This window comes from Eubalaena glacialis, chromosome 9 (genome assembly GCF_028564815.1).
Source record: "Eubalaena glacialis isolate mEubGla1 chromosome 9, mEubGla1.1.hap2.+ XY, whole genome shotgun sequence".
NCBI classification, from domain to species: Eukaryota; Metazoa; Chordata; class Mammalia; order Artiodactyla; family Balaenidae; genus Eubalaena; species Eubalaena glacialis.
In genome coordinates this window covers 122,285,561-122,304,834 of record NC_083724.1, presented here as the reverse complement: position 1 = coordinate 122,304,834, position 19,274 = coordinate 122,285,561, and the positions used below count along the sequence as shown (strand labels likewise).

Here is a 19,274-nt window from a genome sequence, read left to right as displayed (position 1 = left end):
AGCTCCTACTCCCCGGAGGCCGGAGAAGGACTGGGAGGGCATCCTACACCCATGACGTGACCACAAAAATAAGGGGACGCTCACCAGCCCCAGCCAGGCCCTCTGTGACAGCTGGCAATCCAGGAGAACTTCACTGAGGAGGTGGCCCCGGAGCTGAGGGCTCTTTGGGAATCAACCATGCCTAGACCCCAGAGAAGAGCATTCCAGGAAGAGCCAACAACCAAAGCAAACGGGGCGCTATGAGATGGGCCCAGATCACCTAGGGCTTTGGAGGACAGAGTAAGGAATCTGGATTTTAGCTGACATTCACTGAAAAATGTTAAGCAGGGGAGGGACAGGATATGATTTGTCTTTTTTAAGATCAACTTTACTGTGGCGTAATCTACAAATTAAAAAAGTGCCCATTTTACGTATGCATTTTAATAGGCTTTGACAGATTTATACACTCACATAACCACCACAATAAACAAGATATAGAATGTTTCCATCACGACCAAAAGTTCCCTTGTGTCCCTTCCCAGTTTTAGTTTTGCCATGGACCCATTCCAGTTACTTTTGTGTATGGCGTGAGGGAGGGACCGAGGTTCATTTCTTCCCCACACGGACATCCAGCCATTTCTGCACCACCTGTAGAAAAGACCATCCTTTCTCAGTGGATTGTGTCTCAAACACAATGAGTCTATTTCTAAACTCTTCCTTCTGTTCCACTAGCGCCAATGCCTGCCCTGATGCCATTGTCATCCTGACCGTACTGTTTGCCTCATCTTTCTTGGTATCTACAGAGTCTGAAATTGTCCCTGACACTTTACATGCCCAACGGATTGCTGAACGAATGAATCTGTCTGCAAAAGCAGAAAGCAGAAATTATCACTCCAATCGTGTGGACGGTAACACTGAAGAGGTGCCAGGGGTGATAAAGCAGCCTCGGACCACAGATTTCTTCAGTCAGAAAGACACGCGTCTTCTTAGAGCTACAGTCTTCCACACATACACCCCATGGGGCCGGGTGCCTTCCTGCCCAGGGCGGCCCACATGCAACTTCCCAGTAGGAATCGTAGGGCCGAGGAGCGTGACAGACACCCTGCCGTGACTCTGTCAATGGTTTTCTATACTTGGGCTCACCTTGTGGTTTCCTTTTAGCAGGAAAGCTGACCTGCTCCATACCGAACGCTTAAGAGCATGGCCTCAGGTTTGAGAGCGACTGGGATCCCACCCGGATCCAACCACCCTGACAGCCTGGGTGTTTCCGGCCCAGGCCTTACCAAGTAAGGACTGTTACAAGGATTCATGATCAAATATACATCAAGCATGCATTGCTCAGCTTGAAAAATAAAAATTACTAATGCAGCATATAAAGCATCCTTTACTGAAATTACGCTTCTCGAGTTTATTCTTCTTTCAGGTTGTTATCACACCTTGTTTTTGGTTTTGTTGAATATATTATGACTACCATCCCACCACCAGAAGTCATGACAAATGGTTTCCGGCGCTGGGTCCTTTGGTGGGACTCAGGTCTGAGAAGCATGAGTGCCACGGGCAGCGAGCGCCTGGGGACACTCCCTCCCTGGCACGAGGCCAGGGCAGACGCCGACCACGGACCTCAGGGAGGATCAGAAACAAGTCGGCGAGGGAGACAGGCTCTCGTAAATATGTGCAGTAAATACACTGTGACCGTTTTCCCCACAACTAGGGAGAATGCAGCAAATGGGAGATCACAATGGGTTTTAAGGTGCGTAAATCAGAGCTGCTTTCAGACAAAGGCTGGCCACATGGTTTTACTTCCCAACACACTGTGCCAGCCAGGAGAAAGGGAAGGGGAGACAGCTGTTCTGTCCTCTTTTAATCACGTCAGTGGGTGCTCTGGGCTGGACACACGGTGACCGCTCTGCAACGGCACGAGCTCGCTAGGAGGCCTGACCAGGTAGAGGCTCCTCCTCTGCTGCAGGCATGCTGGTGAGCTGACTCATCCCTCCCCTCCCTTCCCGTCTGAAAAGTCACTGAGGTGCTTCGAAAACAGAGTGCGTCACCTATGCGCCGTTGGGAAGCCAAGCGTTTGTACTCTACAACACTCTGTGAACACTCATTTTTGAAAAGAAAGCGCTCATTTTTGAAAATGCGCACTAACGAAATTAACAGGTTTTGGTAAGAATTCACCATATCTCATGCCATGCCCTTTCAGTTTAGATTTTCAAAAAAGTATTTATTATGTGTTGGGCACACCGCCAGGGGCTTGGGGGCGGCAGGGGGCGTTGGGAGCGCTACGAACTCAACAAGCCATAGGCCGTGTCCGCTTACAATCCCCTGTGGAGAGAGACAGGTAAATTCAATGTGCTGTGCAGGTGCTGGGAGACCGGGGGTGGCTGGCGGGTGACACTGGGAGTGGCTGTTTGCCGCTGGCCTCCCCTGCAGCATCCAGGCCCACCCCAGCTCCCCTCCCCACCTCCCCTCCCCACCTCCCCTCCCCCCCTCCCCTCCCCACCTCCAGGAGTCCCACCACTCACCCATCCCAGTCCTAATCGTCCCGGGGCAGATGCAGCTTGTGCCAGCCTCCTGACACCCCTCCCACCCAGGCCCTTGCCTTTTCTCAGTTCCGAGTAACAAGGAGAACGCGTAGAGGGCAGGAACTCGGCGCAGTTCTGCGGAGTTCCCTCCATCTCGGCAGCCCATGGTCCTGCTTCCCTCCACACCTGCCCTGTGGCCACACCGAGGTGGGATCCACCGGCACCTGCTCCAGAGGAGGGAGATGCCAGAAGAACATAAAGACATCGCATCCCTCTGGATGCTGGGGAAACGTTCCACAAACGTACTTTGTTCAACTTGTCGGACTCTGCAGACAGCATCGTGACAAGTTCAGTTGATAACACTGTCACGCTGGGAAAGACATTTCAGCCACTGTAGAATTAACCACGAGGACTGTAATCCGGCAGCTTAAAACGCAGTCCTTCAAAATACAACAACGAAGGCCACAGATTCCCAAACCGGGGCTTAGAGACAGCCACAATGGACAAATTGTTAAGGTTCACATGTTTGCTCAGGGCCTTTGGGAAAACGTTCACAGAATACTTGACTTTTTTTTTTTTTTAATGAATGAAACAAAAGAGAAAACACTTAGCAAATATCAAATGTCCTTTCTTTAACTTGACCCCTTTCTTACTTTCCAACAATTGCATCTTATCTAAAAGCATTTTAATAAAATGCTGTGTGGAGGCTTATTTGCTATCTCTGCACCTATAATAAAACATGACTATTGACCATGAATTTCTGGAGTTGGAAGGAAAAGGGCCTCTTGTTTCAGGGTGTTTTGAACTACATGAATGTACAGGATTGTTTTCTCTTGGCAGTGTTCATGCTGGCATTTCCCCATCAACTGTGATGAATAATTTTATACTTCACAGAACGGGGTTTTGTCACAAAAATATACGAAGAGTTATCACCATTTTTCATTTGTGCATAAACGATGTGACGGGCACAGAGGCCACCTTTTAGATAGGACACAATGTTGATAGGTCCCTACTCATCAGGCGAGGTGGGACATCTCAACTTCCGGTGGAATGGACAAGGCCTGACGTGCTCATTACATCGTAGGTGCTAACGTTCAAGACCGGTAGCCAGCTGCGGCCACCCTAGTTACAGATATCTTTCTGCAACTTCCTTTCCCATGTGTCATAATCAGTGAAAAATACCTATGCTAACCTGTTTTACAAACATGGTTTAAAAAAGATTTTCTTTTGCAATTTGAAAGAAAAATGACAAAATTCTACCTGCCCATTCTTTCTCCCCTAATTTGAGTCTTTAGGTAGTTAAGGTGATGTCTGAACATGGGCTACGGGAATCCAAAGTCAAAGATGAAGAGCTCTGTGGAACAAGCACGTTCCTGCCACAGTGGCTGTAGCCCAGCACCACATCATTTAAGCTCTAAATCAGCTAAGTTCTATCTCAGTGTCCAAAGTCACGCTACAGAAAGAGGTTCACATGGTCCTTCTTTCTTCCCGACGTGTGTCCTAGAATCCGTCTGTGCAGGGACTCCTGATGTCTCTAACCACACAAAGGTAACTCCTGACTCCGATGGTGATCGTTACACGAAAGGATGAAGAGCATCCTGTTTAGGTGACTTTCAGAAGCACCCAGCATCAATCCAAATCACTACACTTTAACTGAGAAGATTCCCTGTGCGAGGCACACTGCCGGGGTGTGGAGCACACAGGGAAGACACGGTCCTTACCCCTGTCACCCAAGAGTCGAGGAGGAGGACAAAGTAAATCAATAATTACAGGACAGTGTGGCAACTGCCCCATCAGAGAGGGGTCAAGGATCCACATGGTACAGGACAGGAGACCCAAGTGGTAGAGGGTCCAGGAAGAACTTGCTTACAAGAAGTGACCCTGTGGTTTAATTACAAAGGAGTTCACCAAGGGGGCCAGGGGCCAGAAGCTGACCCTATAAGAGGAAACGGTGATTAGAGAGGACCCAACACACTCGGGGAAAGGTATGCATTAGGCATCACTGGTGACGTGCACAAGACGGGAGGCTGGAAAGGCAGAGTGCCCGGATAACGGGGGGGGGAGCCCTGTAACACCAAGGATGGGGTGCGCCCACAGGTAACGGGGGGAGTGACCCCCAGACAAGGCCGGCAAGCTCACTGAACAATTCAGAAGGAGCTAGAACAAAAGGTCTCATTCCTACTTTATCAACTACACTGATGTTCAGGCCTCTATTTTTCTGATACACAAAAGGCACCTACTTTTCAAAAACGGATCTGTTTTAAATCACTGTTTTTCAAACCTAACAATGAATGACAGGCCCAGAGATGCCATCTATGTAATACGTTATTTTTTATGGGTGCATCATATGAAGAAACCCTTCTTGGATCTTCATCACATTTTTTCCACAGGGTACGTTTTTCTGGTTAAAAGTAAGAATCATATAAAATAGAGCTCTCATAAATATAATGGTTAGAAAAGGAGAAAAAGAAAAAGAAGAGTATTAAAGGCTTCCCTCTGCAGACAATGAGTATCGTCAGGTGAGATACAAATGGTCCCATCGCATGGGTTTGTTCACAGAACAAGAGCAGTAGATCTGGAAGAACCTGGGTGTCTCTTCTCAGAGGCGTTTTTTTTACACAAGATGAGAAAGAGAGACCACAGCAGGTAAGCAACTGCCTAGGGTCACACAATTTATTGGCTTCAAACCAGGATAAAACGTCACGTCCATGTCAGGCCTGATATCACATTAAAACCTCTCAGCTCCGTAAAGGCGATTTTTCATTGTTCTAGCAGTTGAGACAGGCACAGAGGACTATTCTAATTACAAGCGTATCTTTTAGAAGGGCTTATTGATGTTTTAGGGTGTATTTAGCATCTTCTAATTGTCATTCTAAATGAATAGGCTAAAACACTTTTGGGCCCAATTAATACAAATTCTTAATTGATCAGAGAGATACTTCCTCAGGAATCTGATGGTCCAGGGAATAAGCCAAACCTGGGAACTGAATACAGATGGGACACATACACTGGTGGATGGTGCCTTTGTGCTACCAAACCTGTTCCTGAAACACATCACGATGTAGATAAAAGGTGAGGATGCCCAGTAGTGGGATTGCTGGGTTGTATGGTACTTCTATTTTTAGTTTTTTAAGGAACCTCCATACTGTTCTCCATAGTGGCTGTATCAATTCACATTCCCACCAACAGTGCAAGAGTGTTCCCTTTTCTCCACACCACTACTGGGCATATACCCTGAGAAAACCATAATTCAAAAAGAGTCATGTACCAAAATGTTCATTGCAGCTCTATTTACAATAGCCAGGACATGGAAGCAACCTAAGTGTCCATCATCGGATGAATGGATAAAGAAGATGTGGCACATATATACAATGGAATATTACTCAGCCATAAAAAGAAACGAAATGGAGTTATTTGTAGTGAGGTGGATGGAGTTAGAGTCTGTCATGAGTGAAGTAAGTCAGAAAGAGAAAAACAAATACAGTATGCTAACACATATATATGGAATCTAAGGGAAAAAAAAAAAAGGTCATGAAGAACCTAGTGGTAAGACGGGAATAAAGCACAGACCTACTAGAGAATGGACTTGAGGATATGGGGAGGGGGAAGGGTAAGATGTGACAAAGTGAGAGAGTGGCATGGACATATATATACTACCAAACGTAAAACAGATAGCTAGTGGGAAGCAACTGCATAGCACAGGGAGATCAGCTTGGTGCTTTGTGACCACCTAGAGGGGTGGGATAGGGAGGGTAGGAGGGACACGCAAGAGGGAAGAGATATGGGAACATATGTATGTGTATAACGGATTCACTTTGTGATAAAGCAGAAACTAACACACTGTTGTAAAGCAATTATACTCCAATAAAGATGTTAAAAAAAAAAAAAAAAGGTGAGGATGCTGTGTTGGCATTTTTCTCTTCTCTTACCTTTGCAACTCTGATGATCAGATCCTATACGGGACCTAAAGCTGGTCCAGAAGCACCTGGAGCTGCTTGTCTTTCTCTGCCTGTCTCTACCACTAGATATTTTGTCCAGCATCTCCCACCACCACTTAAAAAAACTGGGTCCTTTCCAAACATCCTCCCTACTCTTTGGAACGTGCATATAGGGAGATACATATTTTCATCCTAGTGCAGTTAATTTCTCTTACTGGCTGACCTACAGCACAACTTCAGCCAACCTTCAATTCTTCTTGTTTTAATTTCATTGCAAGCCCATTTCCCAAGATGCTCTTGATGTATTTCATGCATAAGCTCCTCTGTCCAGAGTGAAGCCAGACAGGAGCTGGTGGGCATATGGGAGCCTGGACGCATCAACAGGCCAGCCTGGAAAAGTGGCCAGAGGATTCGATGTCTTGGGGCAATGTTTGATGGACACGCTGGTCCCCGGCTGCCTGCCCGCAAGGCCAGCGTTCTGTCCGGACAGAGGGGCAATCCGCCCTCCTGGCCGACTGCCAAAATCAGAGACCAATATTCTTAACCTGCTTCCTAAATATGATGTTTAGGCCCGAAGCGATGGCGAGTTTAGATTTTCTCGCGGATTCTGGCACACGCCGTAAACACTTAAGGCCGTGGCAGTGAAAGCCCCTTTCTCAACCCCATCTGCCTGTTCACAGACCACCTCCCAACTGCCAAGGGTGAGGCATTGTGTGGACTGAGGGGGGCCCTTTTGCACAGAAGCCATCCCTAAGGGATGACTGATTATTTCTCCTCCGAATCCACTATCCTGTGACCACAACGAGCAGGGGTGTGGCTGAGCTGTGGAGGGAGGGAACAGGGAGGTGTCTGTGTCCAGACCAAGGTCCCCCTGCAGGGAACAGTCAGGGCAGAGCACCAGGTTGCCAGCCGTCCGGGACTCGGTGGATGGCCAGGAAGTGGCCTGGGTACCACACAGCACGTGGGGACTTGTCCTTTGCCAGGGATGCACCTTCCTGAGTGTCCCCTCCATCCTGTACAACAGGGCGCGAGCTCCTGAAGCCTTTAGACCTCCATCCACACCCTCCAGATGCCTCACCTCAACACAGAAAGGAAACAGCTCGGGTCCCTAGCGGCGCCTGTACGCGCAGGCAGGATGGGGTGGCTGGGGGCTGCGGGGAGGGACTCTCCTCCCGCGCGGCAGGGGCAGGGCTCTCCCTCAGCCCCACCCACGGCGAGCTCAGCGCCACCATGGAGCCTCGTTGCTCGCGTGGACGGCGGTGAGGATCCGGGTGCCGTGGCCGCACCACCGACCGCCCCCTCTTCAGACCAAGGCCCACCACGGAGTTAGCCCCTGCTGTGCCCCTGCCCGGGCCCTGACAGCTCCACTTCGCTTGCTAATACCCGACAGAGAGGCCCTGCAACTGCTCTTGCCACCTGGGGGGGTATCACTATTACCCTGGCGACACTGTGACTGGACAAACTCTCTATAAATTCTATGTGAACTACAGAAAGGTGTGGTTGGTGCTCAAATACCTGCTGCCATCCTGGGCACCAGGCGTTCGTTATGTACTTTTTTTTTTTTTTTTTGGGATTAGGACTTTATTTCAAAACGTTGCTCTGGGGACACTGGGGAAATGTATGTAATTTTTTTTTTTTTTTTTGATCTTATATTTTCATTTATCACCTTGCATATACTACATAATCACATACAATATACTTCAAAACCACATTTTTTTTTCACACACACACACACACACACACACACACACACTGTATTTTATTTTTACAAGAGATAATAGACTGACACCAAGCATTGTACATGGATGACCACAACAAAAGCAACAATGATTGCAATTACCAAACATGAAACACACTCATACTATGTCATAATATTGACATTCTGTCCAGTAATCCTCCACTGTAACAGCTCCTTTACTTTGCAGTGAAAATTGATTTGTATATTCTTTGCCTCTGAGTCCTTGTGGGATTTTTTCTTTTTTCTTTTTTTTTAAATTCAAACAGAAAGTCACAAAAATTATACTCATCCTCATCAGTTCACTCAGTCCCATGTAATTAATTTTTTTTTTCATCTTGATCTTTTGTTAGCACTTTTATGAGCTCATCAGTTTTTCATTCGTTATGTACTTTTGTAAATGTCTGGTAGCGGTCTGTACATGGGGAGGCCTCAAGGAAAACACACCAGGAACACTCCTTAGTTAGCACAATGCACACTTCCCAGGGCTCCTCACTGAAGGGTAAAAGCCGGAGGGCCGGGACTTCCCGGGTGGCGCAGTGGTTAAGAATCCGCCTGCCAATGCAGGGGACACGGGTTGGAGCCCTGGTCCGGGAAGATCCCACATGCCGCGGAGCAACTAAGCCCGTGCGCCACAACTACTGAGCCTGCGCTCTAGAGCTCGCCAGCCACAACTACTGAGCCCGTGCGTCACAACTACTGAAGCCCGCGCGCCTAGAGCCCGTGCTCTGGAACAAGAGAAGCCACCACAATGAGAAGCCCGTGCACCACGATGAAGAGTAGCCCCCGCTCGCTGCAACTAGAGAAAGCCCGTGCGCAGCAACAAAGACCCAACACAGCCAAAAATAAATAAATTTATAAAAAAAAAAAAAAAAAAAGCCAGAGGGCCTTCCCATGGCCACTACAATATCTGCTCACTGGCTGCCTCCCAGCCTCAATTTCTGACCTTTTTGCCCCTCTCGCTCCCTGCCAGCCAGCCGCTTGGGCTCCGCTAACCCCGGGAGACGCCAGGCTCGCGGGAAGCCGCCCGCGCCATTCCTTCCTCTGGTCCGAACCCCTGGGATGCCGGCAAGGCTCCTACACACCCCCATTCTGACTCTCAGATGTCGCCTCGTCAGCACCCTCCCCCCTGTGTGATGGGAGTGCGTGTGCTCCCCCTCCCTCTCCCCGGGGGCTGGGCTCCTATCCCTGCCGAGGGCGGTTCGTGGTCACGTGGGTTGCCGCCCCCCTCAGGGCAAGCACCTGGCCACCCACTGGGTGAGCTTAAACCGCTCTGGGTCCTTTCCTTTAAACAGTTGACTAACTCACTGGGCATCCACATTGGCCCTGCTTTCCTCCAAATTCCACCCATTTCTTAGGAATTCTAGGTAACTGTGTCCATTCTTTACCACAAATCTAACTTTAAAATATAAACCAAGGTTTCCCCAGAGCTCAGTCTTCACAGCACATCCTTCCCTTGCAGGAGAGGCCGGTGCTCCCACGTGGACCTGGGAGCAGAGGCCCAGGACCTGGGCGGGGACCATGGGGGCCCCGGGATCCACCGTCGGAGGACTCGGGCATGCGAGGTGAGTGAGGTTTACGGGACTCTCTTCTACACCTGAAATGTACATTCCTATGACTGCTGAAATGGAATTTATATTTCACAGCGTCAAAACCATCCCTCATTCCTCGTCTTGCTGGCGTCTGATTAAGGCCATTCAGAGTCACCGCAGAGGAACTGGATCACCCAGGGTTTCTTCTTTCATCAGGATAAAATCTCATCTATTTGAGAAAATATGCTCAGTAACTGCAGAGAGTAGTTAAAATTCTTTTCTTTCTCCCTCCTTTACCAGCCCATTTTCACAAAGTGTAATTGTACGACCAACGTGTTTCCAAATCACACGAGTGTTCTTACTAGACTCTCTCTGAGAACTGGATGTCAGGAAAAACAGATCAGAAGAGATCCGGAATTCACACTCTGCTTGATTTCATTCTTACTTACAGCATGAAGACAACATCCCTTATACTCACCTAGCATTTATGGTTTACAAGACACACCCGAGGACGTTACCCAGCCTCGCCTTGCCACGAGCCTACGACGTGGGGAAGGACCATGTAGATCTGTCTACAATGACAGCCGAAGAGGCAGAGGCCAAGCCGCCAACCTGGGCATGGAAGCCCCTCCAGGACCACATCACCCCAGGGCTCCTGTCGCCTGCCCACGGTGACCTGGGAGTGGACACCACAGCCCCGGCAAACTGGCTAAATGCCACTAACATCCAAACTGTCATAACTGTTATTTTAAAATGATAATTTAAAAATATTGTGATTATGTATTATTTAAAGTATTATTATTTTAAAATTTTGTGCATAGAGCAATACTCTTCAAAATTCAGTTGGACCGGAATAATCTTCTAGCTGAGTTCAATGCATATATCCTAAGGTCAATCCTCCCCCAAAGTTAAGTGGGTTTCACTGTGGCACTATGGAAAATTATCTTAACAAAAACACCAGAAGAAAGTTGAAAATGTGGATTCAGTGGTTTCCATGCAGAATCTGAAGGAAGCTTTGCTTTTCTCTCAGCTCTGACGGGAGAAGGCCCCGCTAGGCTGAGCACACTCTCTGGGTATTCTCAAGAATTTCTCAGTGGGGCAGATTCAGCTGAGTGATAAAAACAATTAGGACTCAGTCATCCCAATTAAGCGGAACTCCAAGTATTTAAGAGGCCACTATTATCACTTCGGTTCCAATTGCTGTGGGGCTTAAAAAAACTTTTAAGACCAGGTCTTTACCCTAAAGGTGCTTACAATCTTGGTGATACCTGTATACAAAATGATACAAAATGATAATTAAGCACTACTGGGTAAATACCACAGAAATTCAGAGGAGGGCCAGCTGGAAAGGTCAAAGAACGTTCACTGGGATTGGCCAAGCCTTGAAGGGTGAGTAAAGGAGACAGGACAGTTTCCCCAGCAGGAGTTAACAGCTTAGTTTAGCAAGTAGGGGTGGAAATAAGCACGGCCTCCCAATTAAAAACAAAAATCTTCATTACAGTGTGTTTCAGCAGGACTCACGCAGTGGATCTGCTGTGTGCACTCATCTCAAGAATGCTGGCACATCAGGGTATTCCTCCAGAAGTTCTACTTAATAAGAGGGCCTCCAGGGCTTCTTAGGAGCAATGATAAAGAGGACTTTGGGACAGAGATCCATTACCCCAGTGAAAGAAGAAGGGGAGACAGCCAAAATCTGGAGGAAGGGATGGATGCCCTACAAAGGCAGGAGGGAATCAAGTCCACTATAGGTCCTGGGGTCAGATGTACAGGGAGAAATGCCCAGCCCCCAGTAAGGTAAAGGACTGATAATGCTCAGATATTTTCTGGAAATTAATTTCAAGTTCCTCAAAAGTGTTTTAAAATGGAGAAAGCCATGTTACCTTTGGGGAGTCTAACAAGACCTAGACTCACTCAGAGACCAAGTCATCTAGGGCTGTCCAAACCCTTGAAGGACAAAACCCTTCCCTCCAGCACATCCAGTAACAGGGCAGTGCAGCCCAGCCCGGGCTTTAGCATCGCAGCAGAAATCTACAAAATGAAACTAACAACAGCATCTGAGAAGCAAGCAGGCTCCATGGCTGCTGGAAGTTTAAGCCACCCCACGGCCATCCCAGGGTGTGAAGACCCAGAAGGAAGAACTGGGTGGGAGCCAAACACTAATGCAGTCAGTCTTCACTCCAATACCTTCTCCTGCCGAGGACCAGAGAAAGTGGGCTCTGCACCTTTAAGAAAGCACAGTGGCTGTACACCTACCTACCCCTTTGCAAGCGAGAAAGGGGTCAGCTGGCCAACTTGGGATGGTCCCCACTGCCACAAGTATCCCAGAGCTCTCGCTAGTTTCAAGAGGGTACAGAAAGGTACAGACGTGGGAACAGGCACATTCCGTCTTGTCTAGGAGACCTACTGCTTTAATGAATCCAGCCTGCCACCTCCAGCGCTGTCAATGGGTAACTACTCCGATCCACTGATTTTTTTTTTTTTTAAGGAGCAATCTCTTCCCTTACACTCTTCCTCGAGCCCTCAGCCAACTCAAATCCTCAATGGAAGGAAAGGTTTGGGATGACATCTAAATATCTGTTCAGCAAGCTGCTTCTCTCCCACTGATGACAAAGTCAACTTCAGCCCAGCTTCTAAAAGAGTTACCTTCTAAATCCAGAATTAGGAAGTCCACCCACACCGACTTCCTCTCAGTCTCATTGGCAAGCCCCAGAGGCTTCTGTCCAGAAGCTGGACAACCACCGGGGAATTAATCCCTTCTTTCTTTCTCCCACACCTGTCTCACAAAGTCTGTGCCCTGCGGCAATGCAGTTCCGTCTACAGCCCCGCGTACCACGCCTGCGAGCGGGCTTCCTGCTCCTCCAGCCTCAGGTCCCCCTGGTTAAGCACCTGAGGTAGAGTCAGTCTCTCTGCCCGCAATCCCTCCAGAAGGTGTCGTCACACACCTGACAGATGCTCCAACTACATGGGCGTTACGATGCCTGCTTTCCCTCCCTGCCCACATGGCTGCCACGTCCAGGTCTGTCCCTGGTTTAAGTGCTCCTCATCCCCTCTGACTAACATCACTCTGATGGACCCCGTCCTGGCTGACCTGCCTCGAGTCCCGCCTGCCTGCAATCCACACACCATGTGGCTGCTGAAGTGGGCTGACTCTGAGAGATCTGATTCAGACATATTCCAGGTCCTCATCCCACCACCAGCATACAACTGAAGTCCATGGGAGGACACACGTGATCCTTCATGCTCTGACTCCCGCCTGCCTCTGTAACCTCATCCCTGGAGCTCCCTTGGCACCTCTGCACCGTGCTTCCTTCCATATCCTCACACATCTGGCAAACCCCTACTCAGCCTTCAAGTTCAAAGCCAACCAGGACTGCCCAGGTAGCCCCAGATACTCCTTTTCTCACCAACCTTCACCCAGAACTTCATATTTTCACTGTAATCGTCTTTGTGCACATCCATCCCTCCGCTAGGTTATAAGCTCTCAGGTTATCAATATTTGCTGAATGAATCAGTGAATGAATGAGAGAGGCTTATCTGAAGGTACAGATTTGGGGACATCGGCGTGTGGGTGACTGATGCAGTCATGAGGAAAAATAAATCACCCAGAAGGAACACAGTGGGCCACATAATGAGAGGACTAAGGTTAGAACCCAGGGAGGACAGACCCTCAGAGAACGAGGGGCCCGTATCCCAGAGCCTAAGGGAGAGGAGATTCAAGATAGATAGAACGGTTTACACTGAGCTTGTCCTGTACAGTGGAAAACAATAATTATTGTATCACTATATAAGGAAGTATCGGTAAAAATCTTACAAAGTTATGCAAACGGAAGCTAAACAATATAGATCCACAGTTTCATTTTCATTAAGATAAGTTTTCATCAAGTCTTACTATTGTTCCCAGGATCGGATTTTGCCAACGCAGGGCTTCCTGTACCATGTTGTCTGAAAAATCTGTTCTTCTCTTACTAATTTTTCTACATATAGTTTGGTTTCAACTTGGAGCCACTCCTGTAACACTAAGGTAGAAGATTTCTTCAGATGAGGTTTTCCAGACACATAGAGATGTCAATTCAACCAGACCATACGTTTTTATACGCTATTAAGCCCTTGTATGTAAAAGAGACTGAATAATATATTTGGAGAGAATGACTGAAATTCTTATATTTAAACCCATAGGTTAGGGCATCTGGTAGTGTAGCTGTTGCCCATCCTCTGGCAAATATGGAGCCCACAGCAAACACTGCTGATGGGTTGTCGGAATTTCCCAGCCAAGCCTATACAAGCCCACGACATGGCAAGCAGCTCTTACCAACTGGTCAGAGTTGACCCAGGTGACGTGGCATCGTTCTCAAGGTAACTATGTTAAACCTGGCTTTCCCGCAGGTCCCTGCCCACATCTGGTCTGCACGGGTGTGTATTCAGCAGAGCAGCTGCCCTCTCTTAAGAGGGCAATGAACAGAAACAAAGTAGTCCAAATGTGACTCGCCCTTCTGCTTTACTTTCTACGTCCTTCCTGCATTACTAGTTGTGAACACAAGTCTTCCTAAGCTCTTAATTCCACACATGCATACTAATGTCATTTCAGATCAATGGACAGAACTGAATTATACGACACGCTGGTTCCAGATTCCTATCTGCCTCTGACCACCTCTAGTTACACACCCTTTGTCGAACTGCCCTGTGAAACCTGGGGTTTAGCTGTATACTGCTTTTTCAGGAAGATAAAACTGGCAGCGGTTTGTCCATCACATGTTCCTGTTTAAAAATCCTCAGTTGATTTCCCATCATTTATCTATAATAGGATGAAATCCAAACTCCTTTGCCCCGGCCCCTGATTCCATCACACCAAATCTTTCTTTGTATATGGTTGGATGACCTTTCTATGGCTCCTTTCTAAGGCACCAAGTCGTTTATTGACTTATACACACATTTGTTATCTTTCAGTTCTGCGGGTGAAAAGTTCCACATGGGTCAGGATGGGCTAATCAAGGAGCTGGCAGGCCTGTGCTCCTTCTGGAAGCTCGGGGGGCGGCAATCTGTGTCCTGGCCTTTACCAGCTTCCAGAGGCTGCCCCCGTTCCTTGGCCCCTTCATCTTCAAGGCTAGCAATGGCCAGCCAGTCTTCCTCACATGCATCTGACACTGACCTGTGCTTCTCTCTTGCGATTACATGGGGCCCACTGGATAATCCAGAATAATCTCTCCATCTCCAGATCCTCCATTTAACCACATCTGCACAGTCCCAAAGTGGACATCTTGGGTGGGGGGGGGGGCATTACCCTAACTACCATCATGGTGGTCTGTCTGCCTGGACTTCCCTGGTAGAAGACTCCTATCCAATTCCTTAGGCATTCCTTAAGATCCTATGGAAATGTCACTATTTTCACGAGGCCCCTCCCCTTCCAACCCAAGACACGTCTCTGGCAGCACTGACTTTGTACTCCAGTTTATTTGTGCTCAAGCCTGTCTCTGACTAGACTGTGAATCACTGTGTCTTACTCATTTTTGCAGCCTTGGGGGCCTAACTATAAAAGATTGTGGGGAAGAAAAATGAATATTTTAATGAGTAAAGGCCTCAGGCAGAGGCAAGACCAATAAACACACAGGACTTCTGAGTATATCTTAGAAACTAGTTCTGACAGCTCTTAACTGGTTCTTATCACATAATCAACCAAGCCTCTTAATCCTTTAACGATTCCAGGGAGACCTTCCTGCAAACTTAAAATCAACCATTTGCATCTAAGGCTGTTTCTGACTTTAAAGTGATTTGCCATAGATCACAAAGTGTTGTCAAGTGTCCTCCTGGGCTTGGCTAGAAAAGGGCAAGCCACATCCCAAATGCTTGGTTAGATGCTGAATTAGGGAAGTGACCTTATTTGCACTATTTCTGAATTCCAAGAAAATGATTCTCATCTAACAAATCTGACTGCACTTTGTTGGGGGTTAAAAGCAACTTTGCCACAATATTTGTTTGATATTTCAGTATCTGGAAGTTCTTGCATAGAACAAAAAGTTCAAATTAAGCAAAGTTTAAATGGCCTCAAATCTTTAAATTGCAAGGCAAACAAGGAATTGAATAAATTTCGGTCTCGTGAATGGGCAAAGCTGTACTTTTAAAGGCAATAGTTTGCCAGGAATATCCAATGTGACTAATAGGACTATGCACTACAGAAACCTAAAGACATGGAATTAAAAGTAAAATCTATGTGCCCAGCAGTTGGGTTGCAAGAACCCAACAGTTAGGTACAAAAGAGGAGAGATTATCACTTGTTTCCAAAATTGAATACAAAGTCTACTCTGCTATTTTTTCTTCATTAGCAGTAATAAAACCTCTCTTCAACCTAACTCCTGTTTTGTTAGTTTCAGGTTAGCAGAATGTGGAGTTCCCAAAGCCAAGAGTGGTGTTTAAATGTGCCTTCTGTTAAATTTCATTGTCTTTCCTAACACTGATAAAATAGGTAGGATTTTCAGATCCACAAGGGGGGGCCTATGTATCTGTATCAAACCTCACATTCACAAAGCAGAAACTCAGGCCTAGCTGCTTCCTCCAGGTCAGCAAAAAGCCAAGGGTGAGGGGAGACGGTCCGAACACCCACTGAGGAATGGAGCCTGAGAACACGGGCCCTGCCATAACGGATAAGCTGTACATACATGTAGTACACACGGCAGATTTTGAACTGCATGCATTTTTATAGAAAAGGGAAGCACAATTTCTCAGTATTTGTGTTGGGCTTTTTTCAAACTTCTAAATTCTTCTATAAATATATTAAGAAAAACATTTAGGGCAATGAACACCACCAACCAAACTCTTTGGCTAAAATGGAGGACTGCAGGCCTAATTTGCAGAAAAGAGTCATCATGCTGCCGCTCTTACTGTCTGGACACTTCACTCCTGTTATTACATCTCGGTCACCTACAGGCACGACACAGATCCCACTTGGGGAAATGGTCTGGAGCATCTGGAACGAGAGCTGGAGCCATCTCAAGAAAGAACAAACATTAAAAGCTATTCACAACCCAGTGAAAAGCAAATGTACCTCAAAAGTCTAGGTCTATGAAGAACGCAAACCAGATGTTTTGTAATAACCTTAATAAATAAAACAACTGAACCCACTAAGTGGTACTTATGGAAACTGGCTTGAGAGTTAGAGCTTTAGTTAGAGGTGGAACTAGTTCCCACTAGGAAAAGGATTGTTTGCCTTGCTCCTAAAATCCAGTAATGCTAAGGCTGATAATGGTACTAAATGTTTTAAGAACCAACAGAAACGGTGGTGGGACCTACACATTTCGTTTTCCATAAAAGTAAAACGCCCAGTAGAACTACATTGTTCTAACTTAATCCCTTCTGAAAATAATTTTCTTGCATCTTGCATTTCATCTTTTTTTTTTTTTTTTTTAAATTTATTTTTTGGCTGTGTTGGGTCTTCGTTTCTGTGCGAGGGCTCTCTCTAGTTGCGGCGAGCGGGGGCCACTCTTCATCGCGGTGCGCGGGCCTCTCACTATCGCGGCCTCTCTCGTTGCGGAGCACAGGCTCCAGATGCATAGGCTACAGACGCGCAGGCTCAGTAGTTGTGGCTCACGGGCCTAGTTGCTCCGCGGCACGTGGGATCCTCCCAGACCAGGGCTCGAACCCGCGTCCCCTGCATTGGCAGGCAGACTTTCAACCACTGCGCCACCAGGGAAACCCAACATCTTGCATTTCATCTTGAACAATTTTACTATGTTCAGCATAGTAGCAACTGAGAAAAAAATGTGTTTCCTTTAGAAACAAAAGTGAGAAAACTTTACAAAAAAAAAATTGCGCTTCTGCGACGCTACGCTTCCAAGTTCTTAACATAAAGCCAAAATAACGCACAATATAGATGGCTACAGTAACCCAACTTTTCTGCAACAAGTATGCTTAAAAACAATGACCATTCAACCACAATACATTATTTTCTACAGTGTGAGCGGGTAATGGGCCCGCAAACATTTTTTTCTTTTTGGCTAGCTTGCTTTAAAAATCTTGCAACTTGCAAGCTCAAGTGTTTTGGAGGGGAAGGCCGGTTAATGGTCGAGCTTAAAATAAATCGGCTCTGCAATTACTTCGTTTTTTAGGCCGATGAAACACGTTTACCCATTCCACGCCATAAAGCAATTCGATGTCAACTTGCTATGGAGTCAAATGCGACAAACTCCGAGAGCTCCAGTGGAGGCGGCGGCTGGCGGAGCCCACAGATCCCCGCACCCCTGCGGCACCAGGACGCGCAGCCCGCGCTCAGGGCCTGCCGGGCCCGGGACAGTGCACCACCGCCATCCCCCGTCCCGGGGACACTGAGGCCCAGTGACCAGGGCGACCTGGAGTCGGCGAAGGCCCCGCCGCGGCTTGCCGTCCCCTTTCCCCAGAGACCGGGAGGCTCCTCGGCAGCGCGCTGTGGACACCACGCTCCTATAGCCGTGGGAGGGCTATAGCACGAGCCTGGGACGCCGTGTCCCCGACCCGCCGCTCCCGGATCCCGCAGCATCCTGAGACCCAGGAGCCCGCCGCGGGGACCCGGGCGCCTCCCGGCGCGCAGCCCCGGCCGCGGGCCCCTCCAGCCCGAGAGCTCCAAAGTTGCGCGGCCGCGTTGCCGGCGGCGGCGACTCGGCCACCACGCGGTGCGGGGCTCCCCGCCACCCGCGCCCCGCGCCCCCGCCCGCCAGCGCCCGGCTAACCTGGATAACCTGACGCCGCCTCGCCACCCCCAGCGGCCGCCGCGCGCCCCTAGCCATGGCCAGCCCGGGAGCCGCGCCGACGCCCGCAGCCTCCCGGCGGCCGCCTCTGCCCCCGCGCTGGCGGCAGCGCAGGCTGCGGTCTGCGGGAGCGCGGAGCCTCCCGGAGCGCAGCGGGGCCGAGCGGCCGGGCGGAGCATGCCCAGTGCGCGCGGCGCCGCCGGGTCTTCGCGGCAGCGCGGCGGGGCGGGGCGGGGCGGGGCGGGGCGGGGCAGCGGGCCGGCCCGCGGGGGAGGGGCCAGGGCCGGGGGGCGGCCGCTCGGTCCCCGAGGTCCCGCGACTAGACCCCCCGCCCAGCCGTCTCCGGCCGGCGCCCGCCCCGCGTGGCTGTGCTGCAGCCTCGGCCGTCTCGGCGTGGGTCCCGGGTTCCCGCACGCGGGGCTCGGGACCCGCCCTGGGCCCGTGACCCCGGACCTACCCCGAGCAGGGTCCGCGTGCGGCCGCGGTGCCCGCCCCGGCAGCGCCCCCGCCGCGCGCGGAGCCGCAGGAGCGGGACGTCCACCGGCGGCTTCTGAGCGGCGGGCTTGGGATTCTAGTCTTCTCCTTTGCGACTATCTGGAGTTTATAAGTTTTCTCTAGTGACCACTGTGGTGTTTTGTTAGTGAGGAAAGATGGGTTTTCTAAAGCGCTTGCAGAAGTTGAGCGGCCCGTCCCCGCAGCGCAAGCTGCCCTTTTCCAGACGGCGGGACCACTTGGTGCCAGGCCGGCCCCCGGCTCCTCCTCGGGCTGCCCCCGCCCCTGCCGGCCCCGCCCCTCCCCGCCCCGAGCCCCGCCCCCTCGGCTGCGGCGTAAACCCGGAGCGGCAGATTTCCCACGGC

The 19,274-nt window shown here is 49.3% G+C and overlaps 1 protein-coding gene across 2 annotated transcripts in view; it reads right to left on the bottom strand.

Annotated features, from left to right (window-relative positions):
• MFAP3L (microfibril associated protein 3 like) overlaps positions 1-19,135 on the bottom strand; it is a 44,806-nt gene extending 25,671 nt beyond the window's left edge. The window contains exon 1 of one of the 2 annotated variants that reach the window (XM_061200784.1): positions 18,875-19,135. The gene's annotated coding sequence lies outside the window, so the exon portion shown is untranslated. Of the gene's footprint in view, positions 1-18,399; positions 18,610-18,874 lie in introns of those variants that run through there. The other variant, XM_061200783.1, reaches the window with a different exon arrangement.
• Between the last annotated feature and the right edge of the window lie 139 nt (positions 19,136-19,274).